This window comes from Euprymna scolopes, chromosome 29 (genome assembly GCF_053919585.1).
Source record: "Euprymna scolopes isolate OS-2025 chromosome 29, ASM5391958v1, whole genome shotgun sequence".
In the NCBI taxonomy this organism is placed as follows: Eukaryota; Metazoa; Mollusca; class Cephalopoda; order Sepiida; family Sepiolidae; genus Euprymna; species Euprymna scolopes.
This window is the reverse complement of record NC_136510.1, coordinates 10,781,392-10,788,009: the sequence shown is the minus strand read 5'-3', so window position 1 is coordinate 10,788,009 and position 6,618 is coordinate 10,781,392. Positions and strand designations below refer to the sequence as shown.

Here is a 6,618-nt window from a genome sequence, read left to right as displayed (position 1 = left end):
TCCTCGTTAAGACATGCACCTAGGAAATCGGAGACATTGGTGCCTATTTTCCGATGCCAAAACGATTCTTTTAATTCTCTTTTTTTTTTTTTTAATCTGATTTTGTTTAAAGAAAATCTTCCATTGCTGGTAATAATGATAAAATAATAAATATTTATTTATTTTAAATTACCAGTGAAGATAAAATCGATAGATCATCCTCCACAAGTGTATTTTGACGTTTACGGAGAAAATATTGGCATCGTCCCTTCAATATAAATATATATTAGTGATGGGACGATTCCAATATTTTCCCCGGTTAGGAAGGCACTCTGGAAATAAGCAAAAATAAAATTGCCTTAGTATAAAAAGGTTTCCCCCTCCATTGAATAAGGGTAAATTAACTTGATTGTAGCATCTGAACAAATACTACACTCTGATCCTGGCCTGTGCCAGGTAAGTATCTGTGTTATCTATTTCTCTCCGACTGCAAAAAATTAGACACCAGGGTCGTAAAGTTGGATTGAAAAGTCAGTACCCCGAGGAGGGGCACTTTAATCTGCAAAATGTGCCTGAGCAGTTTCGTCGGGATTCGCCCAGTCGGGTGCCTCAAACGACTAGCAATAAACTAACCCTTCTCAAATAGAAAAAGCCAAACCTGGGAGGAGTGGACCTCCAAGAACTGCGCAGAACGTATCTCCCACCGCAAAGTCAACAGGGACCGGATCGTTACATGAATGGTCTAATCTGGGGGGGGGGAATAAAAATCCGATGCCAGGTGAGTAGGTATTTATTTGCTTCCCCACAAAAGCAAAATGTGACACAAGGTCATTTTAATGTGTGTGGGGGGAGGGACCAGCTCACCAAAAAAGGGCAATCTGGATGTAGGCAAAAATTATATTGCTTTAGTATAGAAAGGTTTCCCGTTCCATTGACCAAGGACAGATTAACTTGAGTGTAGCATAAAAACAAATACTACACTCTGATCCTGACCTAAGACTCAGGTGTTTTGAACGCGTAAATATGAAATTCACAAAGTTCCGTTTTCGCTTTTATGGCACGCACAAAATTATCGAGTTAAATGAATTAAGTATCGTGTTGGTAGCAAGAGATACAAACACGGCTTTCTTATTCAGCTTTATATATATATATATATATATATATATATATATATATATATATATATATGTGTGTGTGTGTGTGTGTGTGTGTGTGTGTGTGTGTGTGTGTACAATTTGTAAACACAGTGGAGCAAATGGAGAGACAACGGAAAAGAGTCGACAAAAGAGAGGGAGAAGGGTCGGGAGAAAGAACAAAGGAGGGAATGGAGGACGAGACCAAATAGTTATTGAGAAAGTCATAAATTACATACAAAACATGATTGTTTTTTTATTCTACATTTCATGAATATAATAAAATCGCTCGTCTGCATTTTGTGTCAAAAACAATTATGGTGGAAAATATGTTTTCAAATGTATCGATTTAAACGTTGCTATCTGAGTCAACAATTTTATTTTATTGATTTTTGTTTATTCTTTTTTATGTGTTTGTGTCTGGTGCTAATGCCGACCAGTTTGCGCGTACATGTTCTACCAGATTAGACGCAGGTTAGTGCTAGAGTGTGTGGAAATAACGTTAACACTTCTGAAAAAAAAAGACAAAACTCTACAGATACGTTATTAATGTCACCATGCAGAAAACCTGAACCGATCAGTATTCGCCGGCGCCTGTTGAACGTTTACTAAGCCGATGCAGTTGACTTTAGCAAATAGGGTGAATACCGTTATATCTATTTGCTAATATTTTCTCCTCTGAAGAGATGGAAGGCATCGAAACCCTATAAGATAAGGAGATAAAATTTCTAAAACATTCTTTGTCTTACTTGGAATAATAAACAATCCTTGATTTGAATAAAAAAATTTAATTTCATTGAATCACTATAATTTGCTTTATTTGCTCTATCCTGTATATTGAGCAATTCCTATTTAGATGGGATAATACGTAGAATATTCGGAAATATATATATATGTATATGTATATATATATATATATATATATATATATATATATATATATATATATAGAGAGAGAGAGAGAGAGAGAGAGAGAGAGACTAGCGAGGGTATTTTACTATCTCCATTGAGTTTAACCGATTTTGGCAGTGAACTCTAGAAAAAATATAGGAATCTACGATTATCGAGGAAGTGGAGAGGTAATAGGCCTATAACACACCTCAGATATTGTGCTGCAGTTTGTGCATATTACATTTGCATGAAATGTCTTGATTTTTAATCCTATTAAGGTCAAAATCAGAGGGGGGAAATGAGTTCATTATATATATATATATATATATATATATATATATATATATATATATATATATATATATAATCATGTTTATGTAGATAGATAAACAATATATCTGGCAGATTGACACTATTAAATTTGCTTTCATCGTATTAAAAGATCAATACGCATGTCCTGTCTTACTCGAAACGAAAAATATTTTTGTAACGTGCTTTCCGCCGAGTTGTAGACTTATTGACGGAATGAAAGTGTAATTCTCTAAGCTATCTGTCCTTTTCCACACATCTGCGTCCATTGTTTATTTTCCAACCTCGAATTGATGAATGAAATGTTATCTGCGTTATCATGATGGCTGAATAAAAGACAAATTGAAAAAAAAAAAAAACATGCATATTTTTGATTTTTTTATTTTGGATTTTTATTTCCTATCCATCGAGTATTCTTGTCGAGTTGGTGTATACAGGATCCGTGTATTTTATGTTCCGTTCTTTGCGAGTACTTTCGATTGGTAATCAAATTTCAATAGCTTTATAATACGGTATAATCACGTACATACTAAAATTTGGAACAACACAGAGAACATTAGCATGACTCCTGTACAAAAATGACACTCAAATGACACGCACGGTTTTTGTTAGATAACTGAAGTTACGCAACGCTGATCCTGGTCAGTATCAAATGGGTGACCAATTCAGGAATTCCAGACGCTGTATGCAGGAGGACGTCGACAAATCCCTGCAAGAGTTGCAAAAACCTAACGCTGTCATCTTCCCTAACGGGGATATACATGCGACTGGTGGACTGCTTATGACTTTCATACTCCTATGGAACTTTTTCTTTTGGAGGAAGCCGATTAACCCGCATAGGGGTAGTTCCGTTTTCATTTAGCCCACTCTTACTGGAGTTAACACTTGATCTCTATATGAGATACATAATATTCAAATGTTTCGCTAAAGTCTGTATTTTCATGTCAAACGTTGAGTTAGTAAAAAGTTATGGATATTAATTGTCCTCTCATTTATTGACCAGTTAACTACGTTATATTATTATTATCCACTCACTTGGCTTTTTCACACAGGCTATCATCAAATAATTTTTTTTTGAGAACAACATACGGCGTTCCCTGGAGTCTGAGTGACAACCAGTTTTCCCAGATTTCCAGTACTTACCACCTATTCCGATAATCCTTGCTGATTATTTTGTGATTATCACAATAGCCGTTTAACCATTGGTCTTCACTGGAATTTGGGTGACACTAGGTCTCCCTAAGTTTCCAGTCCTCCTCGCACTCATCCAGTGGAGGTCTGGTTAGTGCGTTCTCTCTTCGGTCTTTCCATCCTCCTTGACCCTCCTCGGTTATTTAGTGCGACGGGGGGTAACTTACAATTAAAAATAAAACACTTTACGAATTTGCGTGTCATTTTTGTACAGGGGTCATGCTAATGTTCTCTGTATAGTTCCAATATTAGTATATGTACTGCCGATTCTTTTAGTCTCTTGGTCTTACTGGATTCCAAGACAAGAATTTATCAAGTCTGGTAGAGTATCTAAGGGTTGTTACTATAGGCAACATCACTTAAAGCAGGTGCGCCAATCCTTGGATAAGTTAATGTACGGCAGCCATGCCAAAGAGATTTTATTTGGACTTCGAAAACTATGTGATTTTGAATATTTAGTCAGGGTTTACTTCTAGGGGAAACTATGTGATTTTGAATATTTAGTCAGGGTTTACTTCTAGGGGAAACTATGTGATTTTGAATATTTAGTCAGGGTTTACTTCTAGGGGAAACTATGTGATTTTGAATATTTAGTCAGGGTTTACTTCTAGGGGAAACTATGTGATTTTGAATATTTAGTCAGGGTTTACTTCTAGGGGAAACTATGTGATTTTGAATATTTAGTCAGGGTTTACTTCTAGGGGAAACTATGTGATTTTGAATATTTAGTCAGGGTTTACTTCTAGGGGAAACTATGTGATTTTGAATATTTAGTCAGGGTTTACTTCTAGGGGAAAACTATGTGATTTTGAATATTTAGTCAGGGTTTACTTCTAGGGGAAACTATGTGATTTTGAATATTTAGTCAGGGTTTACTTCTAGGGGAAACTATGTGATTTTGAATATTTAGTCAGGGTTTACTTCTAGGGGAAACTATGTGATTTTGAATATTTAGTCAGGGTTTACTTCTAGGGGAAACTATGTGATTTTGAATATTTAGTCAGGGTTTACTTCTAGGGGAAACTATGTGATTTTGAATATTTAGTCAGGGTTTACTTCTAGGGGAAACTATGTGATTTTGAATATTTAGTCTGGGTCTACTTCTAGGGGAAAACTATGTTATTTTGAATATTTAGTAAGGTTTACTTCTAGGGGAAACTATGTGATTTTGAATATTTAGTCAGGGTTTACTTCTAGGGGAAACTATGTGATTTTGAATATTTAGTCAGGGTTTACTTCTAGGGGAAACTATGTGATTTTGAATATTTAGTCAGGGTTTACTTCTAGGGGAAAACTATGTGATTTTGAATATTTAGTCAGGGTTTACTTCTAGGGGAAACTATGTGATTTTGAATATTTAGTCAGGGTTTACTTCTAGGGGAAACTATGTGATTTTGAATATTTAGTCAGGGTTTACTTCTAGGGGAAACTATGTGATTTTGAATATTTAGTCTGGGTCTACTTCTAGGGGAAAACTATGTTATTTTGAATATTTAGTAAGGGTTTACTTCTAGGGGAAACTATGTGATTTTGAATATTTAGTCAGGGTTTACTTCTAGGGGAAACTATGTGATTTTGAATATTTAGTCAGGGTTTACTTCTAGGGGAAACTATGTGATTTTGAATATTTAGTCAGGGTTTACTTCTAGGGGAAACTATGTGATTTTGAATATTTAGTCAGGGTTTACTTCTAGGGGAAAACTATGTGATTTTGAATATTTAGTCAGGGTTTACTTCTAGGGGAAACTATGTGATTTTGAATATTTAGTCAGGGTTTACTTCTAGGGGAAACTATGTGATTTTGAATATTTAGTCAGGGTTTACTTCTAGGGGAAACTATGTGATTTTGAATATTTAGTCTGGGTCTACTTCTAGGGGAAAACTATGTTATTTTGAATATTTAGTAAGGGTTTACTTCTAGGGGAAACTATGTGATTTTGAATATTTAGTCAGGGTTTACTTCTAGGGGAAACTATGTGATTTTGAATATTTAGTCAGGGTTTACTTCTAGGGGAAACTATGTGATTTTGAATATTTAGTCAGGGTTTACTTCTAGGGGAAAACTATGTGATTTTGAATATTTAGTCAGGGTTTACTTCTAGGGGAAACTATGTGATTTTGAATATTTAGTCAGGGTTTACTTCTAGGGGAAACTATGTGATTTTGAATATTTAGTCAGGGTTTACTTCTAGGGGAAACTATGTGATTTTGAATATTTAGTCTGGGTCTACTTCTAGGGGAAAACTATGTTATTTTGAATATTTAGTAAGGGTTTACTTCTAGGGGAAACTATGTGATTTTGAATATTTAGTCAGGGTTTACTTCTAGGGGAAACTATGTGATTTTGAATATTTAGTCAGGGTTTACTTCTAGGGGAAACTATGTGATTTTGAATATTTAGTCAGGGTTTACTTCTAGGGGAAACTATGTGATTTTGAATATTTAGTCAGGGTTTACTTCTAGGGGAAACTATGTGATTTTGAATATTTAGTCAGGGTTTACTTCTAGGGGAAACTATGTGATTTTGAATATTTAGTCAGGGTTTACTTCTAGGGGAAACTATGTGATTTTGAATATTTAGTCAGGGTTTACTTCTAGGGGAAACTATGTGATTTTGAATATTTAGTCAGGGTTTACTTCTAGGGGAAAACTATGTGATTTTGAATATTTAGTCAGGGTTTACTTCTAGGGGAAACTATGTGATTTTGAATATTTAGTCAGGGTTTACTTCTAGGGGAAACTATGTGATTTTGAATATTTAGTCAGGGTTTACTTCTAGGGGAAACTATGTGATTTTGAATATTTAGTCAGGGTTTACTTCTAGGGGAAACTATGTGATTTTGAATATTTAGTCAGGGTTTACTTCTAGGGGAAAACTATGTGATTTTGAATATTTAGTCAGGGTTTACTTCTAGGAGAAACTATGTGATTTTGAATATTTAGTCAGGGTTTACTTCTAGGGGAAACTATGTGATTTTGAATATTTAGTCAGGGTTTACTTCTAGGGGAAACTATGTGATTTTGAATATTTAGTCAGGGTTTACTTCTAGGGGAAAACTATGTGATTTTGAATATTTAGTCAGGGTTTACTTCTAGGGGAAACTATGTGATTTTG

The 6,618-nt window shown here is 34.7% G+C and overlaps 1 non-coding gene and 1 pseudogene across 1 annotated transcript; one reads left to right on the top strand and one right to left on the bottom strand.

The window, feature by feature from the left end:
* The first annotated feature begins 2,824 nt into the window (after window positions 1-2,824).
* On the top strand, window positions 2,825-2,921 carry LOC145253115 (U6 spliceosomal RNA; annotated as a pseudogene).
* Window positions 2,922-3,672: 751 nt separating this feature from the next.
* LOC145253114 (U6 spliceosomal RNA) lies at window positions 3,673-3,782 on the bottom strand. The gene has a single exon (XR_013863747.1). It is a non-coding gene; the product is annotated as a U6 spliceosomal RNA (small nuclear RNA).
* Between the last annotated feature and the right edge of the window lie 2,836 nt (window positions 3,783-6,618).